We start from the raw sequence: 22,026 nt of genomic DNA, 5'->3' as shown, positions 1-22,026 counted from the left end.
CTGGCTCATTTCACTTAGTGTCATGTTCTCATGTTTCATACATGGTGGAACATGGGTCAGAATTTCCTTCATTTTTAGGACTGAAAATATTCTAGTGTGTGTTTATACCACATATCTTTATCCCTTCATCCATTGATAGACATTTGTGTTTCTTCCACCTTTTGGCTATGATGAATAATTATGCTATGATCATAAATATACAAATATTTCTATTTCAGTTCCTTTGGGTCTATACCCAAAGGTGGAATTTCTAGATTATATGGTAATTCTAATTTTAATTTTTGAAGGAGCCTACGTACTATTTTCCATCGCAACCGTACCGTTTTACACTTATACCAACAGTGCACGATGGTTACAATTTATCCATGTCCTTGGCAACACTTGTTTTCTTTTTTTATCATAGTCATCATAATGGGTGTGATAGCTCATTGTGCTTTTGATTAGCAGTTCTCTGAGGACTCGTTATATTGACTTTGTTTTCATATGCTGGTTGGCCATTTGTATATCTTCTTTGGAGAAATGTGTATCTATGTCCTTTGCCCATTTTTTTTTTTTAGATTTTATTTATTTATTCATGAGATACACACACAGAGAGAGAAAGAGAGAGAGAGAGAGAAAGAGAGAGAGGCAGAGACACAGGCAGAGGGAGAAGCAGGCTCCATGCAGGGAGCCAGATGTGGGACTCGATCCCGGGTCTCCAGGATCACGCCCTGGGCCGAAGGCAGGCGCCAGACTGCTGAGCCACCCAGGGATTCCCCCTTTGCCCATTTTTAAATCAGGTTGTGTTGTTCATTTGTGAGCATTCTTTATATATCTTAGATATGAACCCCTTATATGATACTGTTTTGCAAACATGTTCTCCCTTTCTGTAGGTTTCCTTTTCCCGCTGTTGATTGTGTTCTTTGATACACGGAAGTTTTTAATTTCGGTGTAGAGTTCTATTCAGAATTTTCAGTTGAAAATACTAAGCACCATGAAATCAGAACAGATTATCCCCTGGCCTGACCTCCCTCCTGCATTTCCTATCTCCGTAAAAGCCACGCATGTGAATCCATTTGCACAATGGAGAAATCTCAGTATCATTATTTTTCTCTCCTTCCAAATACAGTCTATTATGAAATCCCATAGATTTTTAACCTCAAAACATCTTTTAAGTGGATCAGTTCCTGTCTTAATTATTCAAAAGTATCATGTTTTACCTGCCCCTGTGCGTTAGTAAATGCTGTCTTCTTTTACATAATTAAGGATGACTCATTCTGCACCTCCCAACTCAAGAGAAAACCTTCCCAGGGAAACCTTTCCTGACACTCCTGTCATACTTTTCATGGCTTTTTCCCCTTATCACTTTGCACAGGAGAGTTTAATATTTGTGGGGTAACCTGATTGATAACTTTCTATCCTGCCACACTATAAATTAATAAAGATAGAGACCAAACCATGTCTCTTTTGCTGATCCACAATTTGCAGTTCTTAGCAGTCCTAAGACTAATGAGTGTTGAATAAATGAAGCAATAGATCAATAAAAGTTCTCCTGTTCTCTCCTTTTTCTTCTGGCAAATCTACCACTTTCTAAATTCACAGATGGCTGTTTAGTCCCTAGAAATATCAACCCTCCTTCTACACCAAGAGCCACTATTATTTGTGCTACCATCTTCTTCCCCATTTTCTCTCCCCTGAAAGTTAATTTCATTTACATCACACTAATATAAATTGTTATGTAATTTGAAATGTTAAATTTTATGTACTTCATCTAATGTACATGGAGTATATTTGTATATGTGTTTTAAAAACATGAAAGCTTCCCAATTGTCAAGTGCTGTTGAAGACTGGTATTCCTTCTGAATTGCAAATGCACACTGTTTTCATGCATATATAGCCTGGATAGTTTTTTTTTTTTTTTCTTTCTTTCTTTCGTTTTTAGATTGACTGCTATATAATAAATTGCACACATTTAAAGTGAACAATTTTATAAGCTTTGACAAATGTATACACTGTAAAACCATCAACACATTCAAGATAGTCAATCTGTCCCCAACGGAGAGGGTTTTGATAGGTCCCTAGGATACTTTCTCAAAGCATTTATCTTTTATGGTAATATATTTTTCCTTTTAGGTTTTCAACGATCTTTTAGCTTTCCCTTATTTTTTCCCTGCAATTTGGTTTTCACACATTCTGTAGAAATTAATATTTCAGTTTTCTCAAAGCTTATATAAGGAATGCTATTTTTTGGACATGATATAATAACCAATATGGTTCTTGACCAGCCTGTCTAGGGGATATGAGAGTGAGATTTTTTTTTAAGATGCTAGTTTAGAACATCTTACAGAGATCAGTCTTACAGAGCATATTTTAAACTTTCTCTATATTATACACTTCTCATTATATAAAAATTATGCACCAGAAATGATGCCTATGTGTTAACTGTTTAAAAGCTCAATTACCACATACCCCTTTTGCTGAATCGTGTCACATGTAAGGAAACATTGCTATAGTCTGCAAAATAACAAACGTTTTACAGGGAAAAGATTTAGAAATTTTCTTTCTGTTTCTCTTGTCAAATATCTCTCACTCTCAAATAGGGTTTAGATCCCTGTCATATGGGAGGGATGCCTCTAGTCCCTGACAACAAAGTCCTCAGGCTCTCCTTCCACATCTGTGCTCATGGGCTCTCCTGTCTGCTCTCTGCCCCTTCTCAGTACTTAGTATATAACCTCTCTAGCCCATCCAGTTTTGCCCCCATTTTCCTGTTGGCCCCGTTTTATTCACCCAGATTTTATTCACAGTGAGAGCCTAGGTTGATTTTCAGAGACAGATATAGGAAGATCGGGGGCAACACTCAAGGATAAGAACAGGACTATTTAGTTATTAGAAACTTTGAAACTTAGTATCTTTCCTTGTGTCATAGAAATCTACGTTCTTGGGACACCTGGGTGGCTCAGTGGTTGAGTGTCTGCCTTCAGCTCAGGGTGTGATCCTGGAGTTCTGGGATCGAGTCCCACATCAGACTTTTTGTGGAGCCTGCTTCTCCCTATGCCTGTGTCTCTGGCTCTCTCTCTGTCTGTCTGTCATGAATAAATAAATAAAATCTTAAATAAAATAAAATAAAATAAAATTTTAAAAAAGAAATCTACGTTTTTATCTGTAAGATGATATTCAGAGATTATGGGAATGCTGACATCAAGAACTAATATCCTCCTATAAAGTGGCCTTAGTATCTGTATGTACTCACTTATAAGATGATGTGTAATTTAGAACTAAATCTATAAGAAGTGGTCTTCTACTATTGAGTTGTTTTTATATTTTAAAATCTAATGATCAGAATTTTTGCCACTTTAAAAAAAAGTATAGCACAAGTTAATGCCAGGAGTTTTAATTTTGTACATCTCCATTTTCAGATTTTTAGTACACAACCATTTCTTATTTTTTTTAATTTCACAACATTCATAATTGTAATAACTGTAATATGTAAGACAAGATTATATAAGAACATTTTAAGCCATTATTGTTTCTAGGCTATACTTAGTGTTGTTTGAATTTCTTTATCATTTGAAAAATGTATTCTCGGGGGATCCCTGGGTGGCTCAGCGGTTTGGCGCCTGCCTTCAGCCTGGGGCGTGATCCTGGAGTCCAGGAGTCAAGTCCCACATCAGGCTCCCTGCATGGAGCCTGCTTCTCTGTCTCTCTATCTCTTTCTGTGTCTCTCATGAATAAATAGATAAAATCTTAAAAAAAAAAAAAAAGAAAGAAAAATGTATTCTCTTTTAAACCTAAGCTGTAGGGCAGCCTGGGTGGCTCAACGGTTTAGTGCCGCCTTCAGCCCAGGGCATGATACTGGAGACCTAGGATCGAGTCCCACGTCAGGTTCCCTGCATGGAGCCTGCTTCTCCCTCTGCCTGTGTCTCTGCCTCTCTCTCTCTCTGTGTGTGTCTCTCATGAATGAATGAATAAAATCTTTTAAAAAAAGATAAATAAAATAAAATAAAAATAAACCTAAGCTGTATGGTAGATTCTTAAAAGTGCTCTGTATGAGGGGTAACAATATATTACCCTAGAATAGTCTAGTAGAAAATTTTCCTGTAGTTTTATCTACCCCACAAAAAGAAGTATTTGAGTATAATTATGATAGAATTTCTGTTAAAAACAAGTAACAAAAATAAATCATCAAAATATATATAAAGAAGACAAATCACTGTACTCAAAATTTAAAACTCTGATATTTTAGACTTAGGTAAAGATGGAATATTTGATCAGGGGTGTGCATGTGTGTGTGTGTGTCTTATCATAGCTAAAGTAAAAGTAATTACATAAATGTGTATTGTATTCCTAAATTAAGTTTAAACTGCCTCAGAATAAGAACAATGATGTATATGTATTTCTCTCCTCCTAAAGTACCTAGCATGGTTGCTATAGCACATGGCAGGTGATATTCAGGGGAAGGAGACTTGCATGCCAGCAAAGCAGGCTTACAAGTCAAAGGAGCACCAGACATTTGGTTAAGTTAAGATACATGATTTCTTATGTTACATTAGCCAAAAACTACATGATTTAAACTAAATCACTTAACAATTGAGGCCTCAATTTCTCCATTTTTCAAATACAGACAATAATTGTTGCATTTTGCTCACTGGATTGTTTCACATAATGAAGTCACAAAATGAATTATAAAAACATTAAATGTTATATAGATGTGAGAGTATATTTATTAATTATAATTTATCCATCAATCTGTACTACCTATGGCAATACCTCTCTTTCCTAGCACTGAGCAGTCCTGGGCTTTCCAAGCAGGATGCTAGAGAACTGAATCAGCATCTGGTAGTCTCCCAAAAGAGAACTGTGAGGCTTGGAGTTGATGGTAGTTGTGTGTGGTCCCAGAAAGCTGTGATTTAATAGTTGTGCAGCCAGTGAACCATACATAGAAAAGCTCCTAATCAATGCAAAGGGAGGTATTCCAATCATGTCTTTATATTGAAGCTCTGGACCAAACAAAGCTTACGACACAGAATCCCAAAACATTTTTAACGTTTACGATGAAGACCTTCCTGTATTGGAAATTCTTTCTGAACTATGGACTAGGCTGGGGTTCTTAAATTTCGGTGAAATCAGTATCACCTGGGAAGCTTTTGAAACCCTTGATAAGTTGGTAGCCATATCAATTAAGTTAGAAACAGTGGAGTAGGACCCAGGCATCAAGGTTTTCAAAGTTTCCCAGGTAATTAATCTACTTCTTATCCATTATCTCCACTTGGACGACTCATCAATCCCTGGTAGTCAGCTAGTGTTTCACATTAGGCAGCAGATGGCAGTCACTCATTTTAGAAGGCCTTTGAGCTTGCAGTTTACATAGAGTTAGAGAGGTGAGATTTACACAGGAGAAACAGCCTGATAATCTATGTTAATGTGTTGTGGATAGATCTGTTCTGTGCTAAATGATGTCTTATAATGCCTGACCTTCTGTAGGCACTCCAAGAATATGCTTTAAGTATATACTAAGGAACCAAATCTATAGGACAGTTAATATTTAAATTGCTCTTGGAAAAAAAAAAAGTATGAAGTTGGAATTAGCAAGGAGCAAAGTATAAACTGATCATGGATTAAAAATCTGTCAGGGAGGGCAGCCTGGGTGGCTCAGCAGTTTAGCGCCACCTTCGGCCAGGGTCATCCTGGGGATCCGGGGTCGAGTCCCACGTTGGGCTCCCTGCATAGAGCCTGCTTCTCCCTCTGCCTGTGTCTCTGCCTCTCTCTGTGTGTCTCTCATGAATAAATAAATAAAATCTTAAAAAAAAAATCTGTCAAGGATGTGGAATAAGCATTTCAGGCTTAAGTAACCTGAGTTTTAAAGGCAAAGAGATAAGAATGGCATTAATAATTGGGGGATGAATAGAAAAGCCTTGATTTGGTAAGTTTCATATTCAAGCATAGTTAGAAATATGGAAAGATGATAGGAAGGGGAGCACCTGAGTGGCTTAGTCAGTTAAGTGTCTGCCTGCAGCTCAGGTCATGATCTCAGGATCCTGGGATTGAGCCCTAGGTGGGGCTTCTTGGTCAATGGGGAGTCAGCTTCTCCCTCTCCCTCTGCCCTTCCCCCCAGCATGTTCTCTCTTTCTTTCTCTTTGTCTCTTTGTCTCTCTCCCTCTCTTTCTCTGTCTCTGTCTCTCTCTCTCGTGCTGCCTCACTTTCAAATAAATAAATAAAATCTTAAAAAAAAAAAAAAAAGAAAGAAAGATTATAGGAAAGAACCACAGTGGGAAAAGTTTAGGACCTAGGCTGTGTGTAGACAACATGATGAAATAAAGATAGGAAAGAAAGAAGGAAGCTAGCTGATTGGTTCCTACCTATTTAAGTGATATTTTAGAAAGTTATTTTGGCAACTTCATGAAAAATTGACTAAATCAGAGAAAGATTGGACTCGGGTTGCTTATGTGTTATTGTAATATTGCAGAGAAAACAAAACAAAAATACTTTGAGGTTCTAAGATTGGGATGTGGCAATAACAGAAATAAGACACTCTGTTATAAGCAGTATGAAAAAGAATAGAAGATTTGCCCTTTGTTGAAAGGAAGAAACAAGGGTCAATATTTATTCTAAATTTTTGGTCCTAGACAACTTAAATGGGATATCTAACGATGGGGAGGAATGACTGATTTTATTGTAAACATTGATAAATGAGTGGAACTGCCTAGCAGATGGTTAATGCTATGAGAATGGAAATTTGGAGAAATAGAGAAATTTGGACATCTTTTGAGTTGATAAATGAAGCTTTCAGAGACAGTCCTTTCTTTGGATACTTGCCTATAGATATAGAGAAAAGAATACAGAGACATAGGTTTAATTTGGGGTGAAAGGCTCAGTTAAGATTGTGGGATAAAAATAGAGAGGAGAGGGATGCCTGGGTGGCTCAGCGGTGAAGCGTCTGCCTTTGGCTCAGGGTGTAATCCCAGAGACCAGGGATCAAGTCCCACATTGGGCTTCCTGCATGGAGCCTGCTTCTCCCTTTGCCTATGTCTCTGCCTCTCTTTCTGTGTGTGTCTCTCATGAACAAATAAATAAAATCTTAAAAAAAAAAGAAATAGAGAGGAGAGGCATGCCCTGAAATATGACCAGAGAACAAAGATAGTACAGAATCCTGAAATCCAAGGGAATAGAATATTTTGCAATGGAGATAGTGATCAATCTAGACTCTCGAATGCTGTCACAATTAGTCAAATTCTTCTGAGATCATAGAGGATAAATAATGAGAAAGTGCCTTGGGTCTTGCCAGAAAGGGCTCATTAATTTTATTTAAAAGTTTATTTTCAGGAATTGAAGGAATGGAGTAGATGGTGAAGTAATGGATTTAGGCAGGGAAGCTCACCATAGTCTTCATTGATCATCATTGCACTGTATATATCATTACACTTTTGCTTCTGCATAGTCTGGTACTCAAATGAAGGACCATATGTTATCATTATTTTATGCATTTCTGGAGCCTGGACATAGTGAGCACCCAGGGTGCTCATAGAATGGCATTATTCCAAAAATTGCCACAGTATGGAAGGAGAAAAATTGAAGAGGGATTGGAGAAAATATAAAGGCAAGCAATGAATACGATTGTTTTCTTATTTGCTTATTCTGTTGAGCCCAAATCAGAAGTTTCAGAGCATACACCAAGAGAGGGAGCTACTGGTGAGAGCAATTGTAGATACAATGGGGAAAAGCTCAGGGTGGTTGTATGAGGTAATACAGAAGGGACATTTCTTTATCCAGAAAACAGGTAAAGAGGAGAGGAGATGTACTATTGGATTGGATGAAACTATTTCACTTATTTTAAATTATGAACAAAGAGGATGTGGTTTTAATGGATCATATATACCTAATATTTGACCACTATTGTAGATTTAAAAAAAAATGTCTGTTACTAGCATCTGTGTGGGTCTTTCATATGTTTTTAAGGGATTTATTTATTGAATACAACTGATTGTTACTGCAGTGGAAAAGGCCAATTTATAACAGGCTTAAGTATCTAAGAATTTTTTAATTTAATTTTTTTATTTGGTATGTACTAGCATGTGCTTACAATGGAATGCTCATATATTGCCTTTATGAATCTTCTTAGATTTGAAATAGATACAAAAAGCTGCCCTTTGAGTGATAGGCAGTCTTCTTCATATTTGTCCAATAAGCATCTCCATTTAATAGGTAATACAGCATTTGCTTCTATGCCATCCTATTTTTATATTTCCACATCCTCTTGAAACATGGAGCAGTTGCTTGGATTTTCTATTTTCAGTCAACAACATTCACTGATGTCTACTCTCTCTTTAGGAAGGTACAAAAAATAAAAACAATTAAGACATGACAAGATATGCCAGGCCAGGGTATAGATATGCCAGGCCAGGGTATAGACAGACATGCACATGGCTCACATCCAACTTTAAGAGGGATCTCATGGAATGAAGTGACAAAAAGGAACAGTTAAAAAGGTAGTTTCTTCATGGAATCATTTTTTTTTTAAGTTAGAGATGGTTAAACCATTCACTGCTCATACGGTTTGTTTGTTTGTTTGTTTGTATATAACCTCAACTGTTAAATGATATGGTGATATCAGCTAGTTCCATCATTAGGCTTTTTTTTACCCAATCAATATTTATTGAATAACTGAAGCACCTGGGTGGCTTAGTAGATAAGACTTCTGACTTCACTCAGGTCATGATCTCAGGGTCCTCAGACTGAGCTGCCCATCAGTGGGGAGTCTGCTTGTCTCTCTCTCTCTCTCTCTCAAATAAATATAGTCTCTAAAAATATGTATTTATTGAGTAATTGATGAACAATGGACTGAGACAGAACAAGACTGATAAAAAGTAGTAAAGGGAGAGAGAAAGGTGTGCCTCATATCTCTGAGGAGACAAAACATTTTGCCTCCTGATGACTTAGACTATCTCTTTCCCCATGCACTTTGTTATTGGGGAGTGACATTGGAATAAGCTGGTCCTACAGAAACTCTAGTTGATATGAACTGTGAACTCTCTAGCTAAGATCTGGGCCAAGGTCATTTTCCTAGCCAAGAAGCTCCTAATGTTAGACAGTCCTGTCCCTTATCTTCCACCTATGCTATTAATCTGTAAATCAACACAGTGTGGGGAGCTGTAAGAGAATGTTCTTTCTCTTGGAGCACTATCCACAGAGGTCAGCACTTTAAGGAGAAGAGCTGAGGGTATTTTGAGGATTCTGCTACTCCTCTACTTGTCCTTTTTCTCAGGATGAGTATGTCCCAAATATCCTTTGCTTTATGCCTCTACTCTTGGTACTCTGAATATTTGGTCTTCTAGAGATATTGGACTTGCTTTTCTGTGCTGTGCACTGACTCTTCACTGCTGGTTGACTATCCTTGTACGGGTGGTATGTTACTGTGTTCTAATATCACGTCCTATTGGTCATATGGTAGAGGTTTCACTTCTGTACAGAAGTGGTTGGAGGGCTGGGGAGCAGGTCTCCACTAAAGAGGTGTACCTTCAGGGAAGAAGATAATTTCAGGACAGAAAATGGATATTCAAGAAGCAAATCCTAGGGAAGAGAGAGAAAGAGTACTCCTTTCTCTCTTTGGGTCTTGCTTCCTTGAGCTTGGACTTTGCTGATCCATTATTTTAAAAAATAATATTATCAGGACACCTGAGTGGCTTAACGGGTTAAGCGACTGACTATTGAGTTTGGCTCAGGTCATGATCTTGGGGTTCTGACATCAAGGCCCATGTCAGGCTCCATGCTGAGTGTGGAGCCTGCTTTAGATTCTCTCTCTCCATCTCCTTTTACATCTCTCCCTGCTCACACACTCACTCCCTCTCTCACTCTCTCTTTAATAATAATAATAATAATAATAATAATGGTATTATCAAGTAATATAATAAAGTTCATGATTATTAGATGAAGCAAGGGCAGACCTTTAAGTTGGAATGGGAAGTACCTCTTCATTCTCAGACTCAGTACAGTGGAGTCAGCATCTGAGGATGCTCTGCTGTGTCCATGCACCATTGCTGCTCACTGTTCCTCACATGTCCATCTCCTCTCCTTCTTTATAGAGGCTTCGTTCACAAGTGTTTCTCAAAACGAAGTTCACAGACCACTTATTTCAAAATCACTTGTGTGAGGAGGGGTGATGTCTATAAAAACTCAAATTCCTGAGCCTAGCCATAAACCCAGATTCGGTATAACTGGGGTACCACTAGGAGTATCTCCAGCTAGTATCCCAATCTTATGCTTAAAAAGTTTGAGAATCACTAAGTCTAAGATTTTTACATCTTTATACACACTATCTTTAATTAGTGTAAGTCTTTTTTTTCTATTGAAAAGGATATTATCCAGGAATGAGATTAATTTTCAGAAGCTTTAATATCAGAAGTTAAAAAAATAGAAAAAAAAACTAGAGATACATACAATGACAAAAAAAAATAAAAAGATGTTGATGTGAAAATATCATGAAAAATGCATAAATGTGAAAATGTTATATACACAATTTAAGATTCATCTTAATGCATATTTTAACATTTGCAATAATTTTAACTGTTGCATATTTGCTTAGTTAAAACCAAATTTGTATGCCATAGTTTGCACTAGTTGAGGGCCTGGTGTATAGCTTTTGTTTTCAACATATTGGTAGATAATTACAGTTTCCTCTTTCATCTGATCCCTTTTTCTGGAGCTCTTGGTTTTTGAGAATGCCATAATCTTTCAATAAGTGTAATATTTTATGTAAGATGATATTGGTGCTGAAAGATCTCCATGTACGTTAATTGAGTAAACCAACTAATTCAACCTTTGTTTAAGTACTTTGTACCTGCCCTATTTTGGGGTCTTGGAATATAGTATACTGAAGAAAGAAAACAGACATTCTCTGTCTATAAGAATATTACATTCTGATATGAGACAGACAATAATTAAAAAACTAAGCTGGCTGTAGAAATGTAATTTAAAAATGGAACAACCAAAGACATGATGAATAAAATATATATTGATAAGTTGAACTTAAAATTAAAAACTTATGCTCTGTGAAAGACAGTGCTAAGAGAATGAAGATAAGCCATAAATGGGGAGAAAATATTTGTAAGTCACATACCTGTTAAAGGACTTGTATCAAAGATATATCAAGAACTCTTAAAATTCAACAATAAGAAAAAGAATCACTGGATTCAAAAGGGCAAAAGACCTAAATAGACATATGGAAAAAGAATCATTTTTTCCAGTATCATTTGTCATTAGGGAAGTGCAAGTGAAAACAACAAAGAGATTTTACTGTATACCTGCTAGAATCAGTAAAATTCCCCAAATTAAAAATATCAAATGTTGATGAGGATAAGAAACAAGACCTTGTATTCATTCAGATGCAAAATCATACAGCCACTTTGAAAGACAGTTTGGTAATTTTTTTTTATAAAACCAGAAATAGAGTTACCATACAACCTATCAATCACAGTCTTTGGTGTTCTGTTATGAAAAATCATGTGTCCGTTATGAAAAATCATGTCTCTACAAAGTGCCTGACTTTATTGTGTTAAAAAAAATCTCTTATTTTAGAATAACCTTAAATTTACAGAAAATTTGCAAAGACAGTACGGAAAATGACCATATACCCAACACCTAGTTTCACCTGTTTTTAACATCTAATGTTATATGGTACATTTGTACCAACTAAAGAACCTAAATTGATACATTATTAATTGAACTGATCACAATAGTAAAAAACAAAAAAACAAAAGCCCATAATAACAAACCCTTCTGCTGATGTACTTAGCAAAAATGGCAAGAGCAAAAACAGCATGGATGCTGATATATTCTTGTTCTTACACTGACTTGCAAAGAGTGATATATTATACATCTGTATGAATAAAATGTGGAATCTAGTTTAGAAGATTGCCAATCCAGGACTATTTCCTTTAACACCCTTTATTGAGATCTCGACTAATCAGCCTAAGTAAAACTGTTCTTACCTTTCACAGAATAGATTTAAGGAGGCTTGCAAGGATATACAAAACCCAGTAAGAAAGAAAAAAAGAAATCTGTGGAGAAGAAGAAAGAAGGGTAAGGTCAGAGACTAGAGAGAAGCCAGGAAAGTGTCTAATGCACATATATATATCAGTGCCCAGGCATGCTGTGTCGTGTGTACGATTTTACCTCAGAATTGGCAAGAAGGAAGGAGGAGCATAGAGGGGGGGGGGAGGTGGGGGACAGTTTTGTAGTGGACTCGGAGCCAAATTCCAACTCTGCAATTTTCATGCTGCTTGTGCTGTATGACTTGGGAAATTCCTTATGCTCCCTGCACCAGTGTTCACATAAGTTCAGTGAGGCTAATCATACATACACTTTCAGGCCAATTGTGGATCATAGATGACAGGATGCACGTAAAGTGTTTAGCAACAGACCTCGCACACTACAGGCTCTAAAAGCCTGGTAGTCATTGCTTTTACCATGAATCATTAATGTTACTATACTTGCTGCAATGGGCAACAAATTAGGCTCTTATGGTTTCTAACTGACCAGTTGTAAATGTAAACTATTACGGTATCTTTAATTACAAATTAAAATATATATATATATATATATCTTTCAGGTGGATTAATAAATCCCCTCCATTTCATTCGAATTGCAATTAGTTTAAGGGAAATTCCTTAAACAAAACATGTGATCCCAATCATGCATAAATAGAAATATCCTACATTACCATGTAATGATAAGGAAACCTGGTCACCTTTCTAATAGCTAAGTCTGTAATCATCAAAAAATGCAACTGACGTAAACATCTTGAATAACCACAGGATAAGACTGGTTCACAGGATGATGCTGATTCACTGATGCATCCCTAACTGTGATCTATGCCAGCAACCTAATGCAACCCATGCCATCTTCACCAGAAGCAGACCCCTCTAAAACTGAGATTGAGCGAGCATGCTTTTAGTTGGAGTTCTACATTTTCTTTATTGAAAGATTTATTTATTTATTTGAGAGAGAGAGAACATGTGTGAGCACATATGAGCAGGAGGAAGGAAAGGGAAAGAGAATCTCAGGCAGACTCCCTGCTGAACACAGAGCTCACCACTGGGCTGGGTCCTAGGACCGTGAAATCATGACCTGAGCCAAAATCAAGAGTTGGTGGCTCAACCATCTGAGCCACCCAGGGGCCCTGGAATTCAATTTTTGAAAAGAAAATAAATGGACAAGGTGAAAAGCTTCTAAAAATGCTGAATCTTGCTAAGTGCATGTTAATATGGGGTTCCGGAGGACCAGCCCTGTGGAATGATGTGCAGGCAATATGGAAAAATCAGACCTTATACTAAATTATAGAGATGCCGCCAAAGCACTGCAAAGCCAAGCAGGTATTGAAGCCAAGCTTCAATATTTAGAAGCTGATAACAGACTTCGCAGTAAGATAGAGAGAAAACTGGAATTCTTGGTACTTCTCCCATCAGCTTTTGGAGGATTTGACTTGGGTGATCATCTTGCTCTCGGATCGTCAGTTTCTTCCTTCCTACTGGTCTAGTCCAAACAGCATGCCAACACGTGATATATGAAACAGAAAGGGGCTACTAATTGTAACCCCCCTCCAACAATTGCTCTGTTTTTCTGCTTCTTTTAAACAAAACTTTTCAAAGAATAGTTCACATTATCTCCTTCAATTTTCTTACCCGAGGGTTGCTTCTTTTCTTTTTAGTGTGCAATATAATATGTATATAACAGCATAAACAGTAACAAGAATAGCAGTATGTGGATCCCTCTGCTTAAGAACTCTCAAGTGAAAGCTACTTACTTCTCAACATTGGTCTATATCTCCTTCCCTCCTTGCTCCCACTGTCCAGCCTTGGCTAGGGAACTGTAAGCCTGAATTTGGTATCCATATTTCCCATGCATTTCCCCATCACTTGTATTATGAAAATGTTCAAACACATAGAAAAGTGAAAACAAGTTTAACAGAGAATTCCTATATCTGCACAACCACCACCTAACGCTACCATTCACATTTTGCTGTACTTACCCTGTCAAAAATCTATTTCCCATGAGTTTTTAAATTGATGTGTGTGTGTGTGTGTGTGTGTGTGTGTGTGTGTGTGTGTGTTGGAGTGGGGTGGAGAGAAAGAGCATGAGAGAGGGGCGAGGAGGAGTAGAAGGAGAGAGAATCTTGAGTAGGCCCCAGGCCTAGTGTGGATTGATCTCATGACCCCAGTCATGACCTGAGTCCAAATCAAGAGTCAGAGGCTTAACCAACTGAGCCACCTACGTGCCCCACCCATGAGTTTTTTTTTTTAAAGATTTATTTTTATTTATTTATGATAGAGAGAGAGAGAGAGAGAGGCAGAGACACAGGCAGAGGGAGAAGCAGGCTCCATGCCAGGAGCCCGACGCGGGACTCAATCCCGGGACTCCAGGATCGTGCCCTGGGCCAAAGGCAGGCATGAAACCGCTGAGCCACCCAGGGATCCCCCTCACCCATGAGTTTTTAAATAAATTTGCTACCTATGAATGGTTTATTTTTCACCAAAACCATTCTGGCTTTCAGGCTGACCACTCCAAAAACCTCCAAAGAGGAAGGTTTCTTGAGGTTTTTTGTTTGTATTTCTTGGACACAGTGGAGATTCAGCTCTGCCAGAAGCCACCTATAACATATGCTGAGAACCAGCCATTTTCTATCAGAGTTCTTGTTTGTCAAATACTAATGCCAGTCCCGTCTAATCTGTAAAATTTTAAGAATTAGATAATACCAAAATGAAATAATTTGAGAAAACATGAACCACTTTTCAAACTGAATATGTTCATATTCAATTGCTTTTAAAAGCATGAAATTTCCCTTATGAAACTAGAAGATAAGCTCCCAAACTGTATAGTTTAAACAAATATTTAGATTTTTTTTTCCATTTTTGGTCAAATCACTGTTTCAGGTTCACATTTCTTATCATTTCAGTGTTGGATGATCATGAGGATTTAAGGAACTGTTGGCATGATTCTTTGAAACTATATTAAAAAAAATACTTTTAACAACCTAGGAATAATTCAAATTTGTTGGTGCTATTAAACCAATATGGTCTCCTATTTAGCATTTCTAAAAGTAATTAATGCTATGTAAGTTGATGCATAGTGTTGAAACGATGTATTTTCAGTGTTGATACCATTCTTATTTGTACTTTTTGTGCTCTCACAGATGAAATTTGAGCTCAAGTAAGATGATTTTTTTAAAACATAAAAGCATTTAATAGCATTATCTTTTTAAAAGCTCTTAAAACGTGCACTGTATTTGAATGGGCTGTAGTTTGTTGCTTCCTACAATAATTAAGTTACAGTTGGCTGATATAGACTCATAGGGATTATTTAAAAGATAAAAGATCAAAAGTACTAAATATTTACATTCATTAAAATTATCTTTTAGCATAGATAGAAAGGAAAAACTAATTGGTTTACATCTGATTGTAGGACTTATGAATTTACTGCTTTGATAATTTCTTAAATGTCACAACCAAAAATATTGACCTATTTCTCTGTGGGCTTCCATTGAAATGGTAGGAATCATCTGTAATAATACCTAATAAATTTAAAATATGATTTAAAATATGTTTATAGTATAAATGTGACAATTAGAACTAATATTTCTTCCTTTCATGCCAAAAGCTCTAAATAATAAGTGGTTGCTCTTCTCAGTACAATAATCTCCTGAGAGCTCCAACGTGCTTTGTTTGTTTTCCTTAAGAGAAGAGAAGCAGGATAGTTTCATCATTAATTAAGCAATGTTTCTCTGAGCCAGCCTACTTTTATCTGTGGTTTAATTTCTCACAACAGAAACAAAATCTTCAAATTAGATATTCTCTAGTATGTGTTTAAAATATATTTTCTCTCTTTCTCTTTTTTTTTTTTTAGAAAGAGGAAAAAGAAGAAAGAATGTATTCAGCCCTGTGTTTTGTTTCTTAATTTTTTTCCAACTTTATTGAGTTCTAATTGACATACAACACTGTAGAAGTATAAAGGTATACAAAGGGAAGATTTGATATACATGTATATTGTGAAATGTTTACCACAATGGCATTAGTTACCACATCCTTCACCTCACATAATTACCATTTTGTTGTTATTGTTGTGGTGGTTATTTAAGATCTACCCTCTTAGCAACTGTCCAGTACACAACACAGCAATGTTACCTATAGTCACCATGCTGTACATGGCATACCCAGAACTTACTCGTCTTATAACTGGAAGTTTATACTCTTTAACCAACATCTCATTCTTACCTCACCCCCCAGTTCCTAGCAACCATCAATCTACTTTCCACTTCTATGAGTTCGGCTTTTTTAAAATCCACATATAACTAAGGCCTTACACTATTTATCTTCCTCTGTCTGACTTATTTCATCTAGCATAGTGTCCTCAAGGGCCATCCATGTTCCTGCAAATGGCAGGATTTCTTCTCTTTAGGCTAAAAATAATACACACATGACACACATAAAACCTTTCCTTTATCCATTTGTCCATTTTTTTAAAAGATTTTATTTATTTATTCATGAGAGACACATACAGAGAGAGAGAGAGGTAGAGACACAGGCAGAGGGAGAAGCAGGTTCCATGCAAGGAGCCCGATGCGGGACTCAATCCCGGGTCTCCAGGATCACACCCTGGACTGCAGGCAGCGCCAAACTGCTGCGCCACCGGGGCTGCCCTCCATTTGTCCATTGATAGACATTTAGGTTGTTTCCCTGCCTTGGCCAGTATGAATAGTGCTGTAATGGACATGGCAGTGCAGGTATCTCTGAGTTGGTAATTTTACTCCCTTTGATTAAAAACCCAGAAGTGGGATTACTGCATCATATGGTAGTTGTATTTTTAAATTTTTTTGAGGACTCTCAGTATTGTTTTCTGTAGTGGCAATACCAATTTACATTGTGCACTGTCCACCAATAGTGCACAAGGATTCCTTTTTCTCCACATCATCACCAACATTTGCTATCTCTTGTCTTTTTTTTTTAAGATTTTATTTATTTATTCATGAGAGACACAGAGAGAGATGGAGGCACAGACACAGACAGAGGGATAAGCAGGCTCCATGCAGGGAGACCGATGTGGGACTCCATCCTGGGTCTCCAGGACCACACCCTGGGCTGAAGGCGGAGCTAAAAAACTGAGCCACCTGGGCTGCCCTCATCTTTTTTTTTTAAGGTTTTATTTATTTATTCATGAGAGACCCACAGAGAGAGACAGAGACATAGGCAGAAGAAGGGAGAAGGAGGCTTCCTGCAGGGAGCCTGATGCAAGACTCCATCCCAGGACCCCAGGATCACAACCTAAGCCAAAGGCAGATACTGACCCACTGAGCCACCCAGGTGTCCCTGCTATCTCTTATCTTTTTGGTAAAACACATCCTAACAGATGTGAGGTGATAACTTATTGTGGTTTTAATTTACATTTCCCTGATGATTAGTGATATTGAGCTCCTTTTCAGGTACTTGTAGGCCATTTGTATATTTACTTTGAAAAATATATCTATTCATATCCCTTGCCCATTTTTTAATTGGATTATTTGTTTTGTTTTCCATGGAGTTATAGAAATTTCGTGTGTATTTTGGATATTTACCCCTTATCAGATATATGGTTTGAAAATATTTTCTCCCATTTTTTAGGGTACCTTTTCTTATTTTATTGAAGGCCTGTATTGGATTTTGATTAGTCAACTGAGAGATAGTAGCCCCTGAGGAGTTTCCATTCTAATAGTAATAAAACCAAGAAAAGTGAGAGGGAAGACTCTGGAAAAAAATATCAAGATATAAGCATTTTCAAGAAAAATACAGCCCCTTTGCATATATCCCTTTTGACTCTTTTATTTCAGCATTGAAAACAGTTCATTACATTGCTTAGGGGTTGCAATCTGAGGACAATGAGCAGATTTCATTTTTCTTAGTTTTGTTTTCAATTCTGGATAAGATTTGAATAGAATGTTCTGTAGTTTAAACAACAAAGATAAAAAGAAGTATTAGAAACAGCCTGAAGATAGTTGACCTACTTCTTGCAGCTTTCAGGAAGGACCTGGCTAAAAAATCAGCATCTTTAACTCCTATTTATACTTCATTTATAATGTTCTCTCTCAATTAAAATTAACATAATCAGTAAAATAATGGAATCTTTCTACCCCCAATTTTAGCTTTCAAGAAAAAGATAAATCTTGAAACATGAAGTTATATGAGCTTAATGATAATGACCTTAACTCCAGTTCTAATGAAGTTTAGTTATCTGTAACTGATACATCTACACAATTTTATGTTGTTAATTTTGATTCTAAATGTGTCTCTTCTAGTCCAAGAGTGCCAAAGTTTTTTAGTAACACTTTCAAGGATTGGAAAAAACTGTTTTTCAGTATTAGCAATTAGTTAGCTATAACTTTAACCCAAATGCCCTGTGCCAGTAATTTGGAACTTTACTCTAGTAAGCTTTTATAATCCTTCAGATTTATAGAAATAGTCTTTTTTTTAAAGGATTTTTTATTTATTTATTAGAGACATACAGAAAAAGAGAGCAAGAGAGAAAGAGACACAGGCAGAGGGAGAAGCAGACTCCATACAGGGAGTCTGATGTGGGTCTCAATCCCAGGTCTCCAGGATCACACCCTGGGCTGAAGGCAGCGCTAAACCGCTAAGCCGCCTGGGCTGCCCAATAGTCCTGTTATTTAACAGTTTTGTGATTGACAATTTAGGTAATAATTTGGTCTTCCCCTCCTTTTTTTTTTTTCTTTCTTAATCAAACCTAAGCCACTAATATTCTTGATCTATTTTCTTTAAAATTTTCAAATTGTGTTTCTCTACAGTAAAATAAAGTTATAGGCTCAAGCCAATTCTTCTAGGTGTAGAATAAGATTGATGTTGCTATGTTTCTTCCTAGTTTTGTTGAATAATTCAACTTTATTTTCATCTTGCACAGACCCTGGTATTTTTCTTTCATGCAGCAGAAATTGGTTTGAATTTATTGCACACTTTGATCCCCAGCTTCTTTCCATGTAGCCTTTCTTCCTTGCCTTTTCCATCCAGAAAATAACTATTTTGGTGTTTATGACTTCTATGTTTTTTTCACCTTAACTATCAATATTGTCTGTTTATTTCCTACCTTTCTTTTATTTCAAAAGGACATTGCAAGGTAAAAAGTCCATTTGCATTGGAAATCGTAAACCACTTATTATTTCCTATGTTGTTTTCTACCATCTCTGTCTGCATGCCGGCATCATTTTTCCACCCCTGCGCTATTCATCATCAAACTGAATAGGACCTAATAATACCATCCATCTTTTTTTGTAATAAAGCCACCGTCAAAGAGTCATATAATTTTTGATCTGAAAAGGAACTTGAAGGTTGCATTGTTTTCTAACATTCTAAAGAGGAGGAATCTGACTTGTAGAAATTGCTTTTTAGATGCATTAGATTCCACTAACCCATGGAGGTTCGGGGCTAGAAAGAACGTTGGTTTTCAGGTATGCTACTCTTTTTTCTGTATTATTTAATATAAAGTAATCAAGTAGAAGTTGTGTTTAAAAGCTTTTATCGGATGTGTGGTACTTATAGTGCATTAGGCTCATATTAAGGTAATATCCCACTCTGGCTACACCCTTGTCCCTTTAAAGAATAGGAATATGGGACTCCTGGGTGGCTTAACAGCTGACCATCTGCCTTCGACTCAGGCTCAGGACGTGATCTCAGGGTCCCGGGATCGAGTCCCACATCAGGCTCCCTGCGAGGAGCCTGCTTCTTCCTCTGCCTGTGTCTCTACCTCTCTCTCTGTGTCTCTCATAAATAAATAAATAAATAAATAAATAAATAAATAAATAAATAAATAGATAAATAGATAAATAGATAAATAGATAAATAAATAAATAAAATCTTAAAAATAATAAAAAATAGGAATAGTAAAATGGGTCAGGGACAAAATGGACAATGTCATCCTCAGGGATACACAGTTACATGGTGAGGGGACTGTTCTAGTGGGCCCACATAAGAGGAACAAAGGATACTTTACTAACTCCTACTCTCCAGTGGGGAAAGATAAATTGGTTGTTATAAAAAAATTAGAGAGGAATTAATTGAACAATTTTTAACAAATTTTGGTTGGTGACATTTGAGAATCACTTTGTGTTTAATAAGCAGGGTGTCATGTTAAAAATACTATTTTCTAAATTTAGAGATAACTTAGTAATTTAATTTTACTTATTTAGCCATATGTTTCCAGTTATTTCAATAGTGCAGAGCCACAGGCAATATGTCACTAATGAAGTATCATTCAACCAATAAAAATATGTTGTGTGTCTACATTAGCAATAAATATGTGGAGAGTTCTATTTGTGTTGCAGCACATCCATATATACACATTGAAGTCTAGCAACTGAAATTTTTAGGCCAAAAATACTGTTGAAAAATTATGCATCACTAACATCATTTAAACAACCCATAACAGACTAAATTGATGAAGTGGGTAAAAAAATAGTGATTTATAATTAAAATGCATAACAGCAGCTATCATTTCTGATAGCATACTATGGCAGACTCTGCTCACCAAACTATTTCACTTTCTTCCTGGCATATAAGTAAGTTATATTCACCACCCTCCTCTGCAGTCAACTGAGACCATGTGACGGGGCTCTAGCCACCAGAATGTTGACAAATATGGTGTGTAACATTTCCAACATCAGCCTCTAAAACACCCATGCCATCCTCTACCTTCTGTCTTTCTTGTTGGAAGAGAATCCAGTGCAAAACCCTGAGGCCCAAGGATGCAAGAGTCTGGGTCCTTAAATAATCAGGTCTACCCATCTTCACATTTGTCCCTCATTGGAATGTGGCAAGAGAGTGAAATATACTTTTTAATACGTTAAATTACTGAAGTTTTGGATACTTTCTTATAGCCCTCAGCCCTGATGAATTGAACATAGAAATGAAAGATCATCAAATCCCATCTGTAGGAAACAAAAAGAATTTGTTTATAAAAAACAAAGACAGGATTTGCATTCTTTGCTAAGTTTGAGAGCCCGTCAGAAAAAGCTTTGTTACTTCTCTGGAAGCCATAGAATAGGCTTTGAAATCAGAGAGTGGTCCAGAAAAGGCAGAAAGAAGTGGGTGGCTTTGACAACTCCTTCCTGGAACTTTAGGACTAGGATCTTAACTTTCTTTTTAACCTCCTCTTCCCTATGTAGACTAACACTAGAATATGGTCCCAGGGAGGAAGGGCAGGAGCTGACAATAGAATCTGTCTAACCTAAAGAGACAATAGAGAGACTTACCTATGATCCACCAAGCCAAGAATAGATGTGCAAAACCTGAGGTGATGCTAGGACAGTTTTGCTTGAAGGGCCTCTTGTGATATCTATAGTATATAGTAGGCATATAGGTTAGAAACAGCAGGGATAATTAGAGGCTTTGGTAGGGGTTAGGAAAAAGAATTAGAAATTAAGAATCAGAGCTCTTGCTTTCATTACTTTTCAACAGGAAGAGTTAGCAGGTTTTTAGTTTCCCTCAAAAATATTTGTGCAGAATATGGTTAAGATGAAATGAGGTAATGTACGTAAAAGTACCTACAATCTCCATGTTTGTTCCAATAAACATTTGTTGACCATTAGGTGAAATGATGATTTTCCTTAAAACTATAGGAGAAGGAAATAGTATCTCCTGTATTTGTTAGACATTTTTGGAGATATAAATCACTCATAGTCTTTTTCCAAAATCATTCAAATTAGCTGCATTCCCTGACTTCATATTTTCAAATATTCTTTTGCTTAAGTGGTTTTCAAACTATAGTATATATTAGAATTGCCTGGGGAGCTTACTACAATATAAATTTCCTTAAACACATGGAGTGAGATTATTTTCTTTAAAAGAGAGACAGAGGGATCCCTGGGTGGCGCAGTGGTTTAGCGCCTGCCTTTGGCCCAGGGCGCGATCCTGGAGACCTGGGATCGAATTCCACGTCGGGCTCCCAGTGCATGGAGCCTGCTTCTCCCTCTGCCTGTGTCTCTGCCTCTCTCTCTCTCTCTGTGTGTGTGTGTGTGTGTGT

The 22,026-nt window shown here is 36.9% G+C and overlaps 1 protein-coding gene across 7 annotated transcripts in view; it reads left to right on the top strand.

The window, feature by feature from the left end:
• CTNNA2 (catenin alpha 2) overlaps positions 1–22,026 on the top strand; it is a 1,086,013-nt gene that overhangs the window by 224,792 nt on the left and 839,195 nt on the right. The window lies entirely within an intron of this gene.

The sequence above is a fragment of the Canis lupus genome, chromosome 17 (assembly GCF_003254725.2).
Source record: "Canis lupus dingo isolate Sandy chromosome 17, ASM325472v2, whole genome shotgun sequence".
Classification (NCBI taxonomy): domain Eukaryota; kingdom Metazoa; phylum Chordata; class Mammalia; order Carnivora; family Canidae; genus Canis; species Canis lupus.
This window is presented reverse-complemented; position numbering and strand designations above follow the sequence as displayed.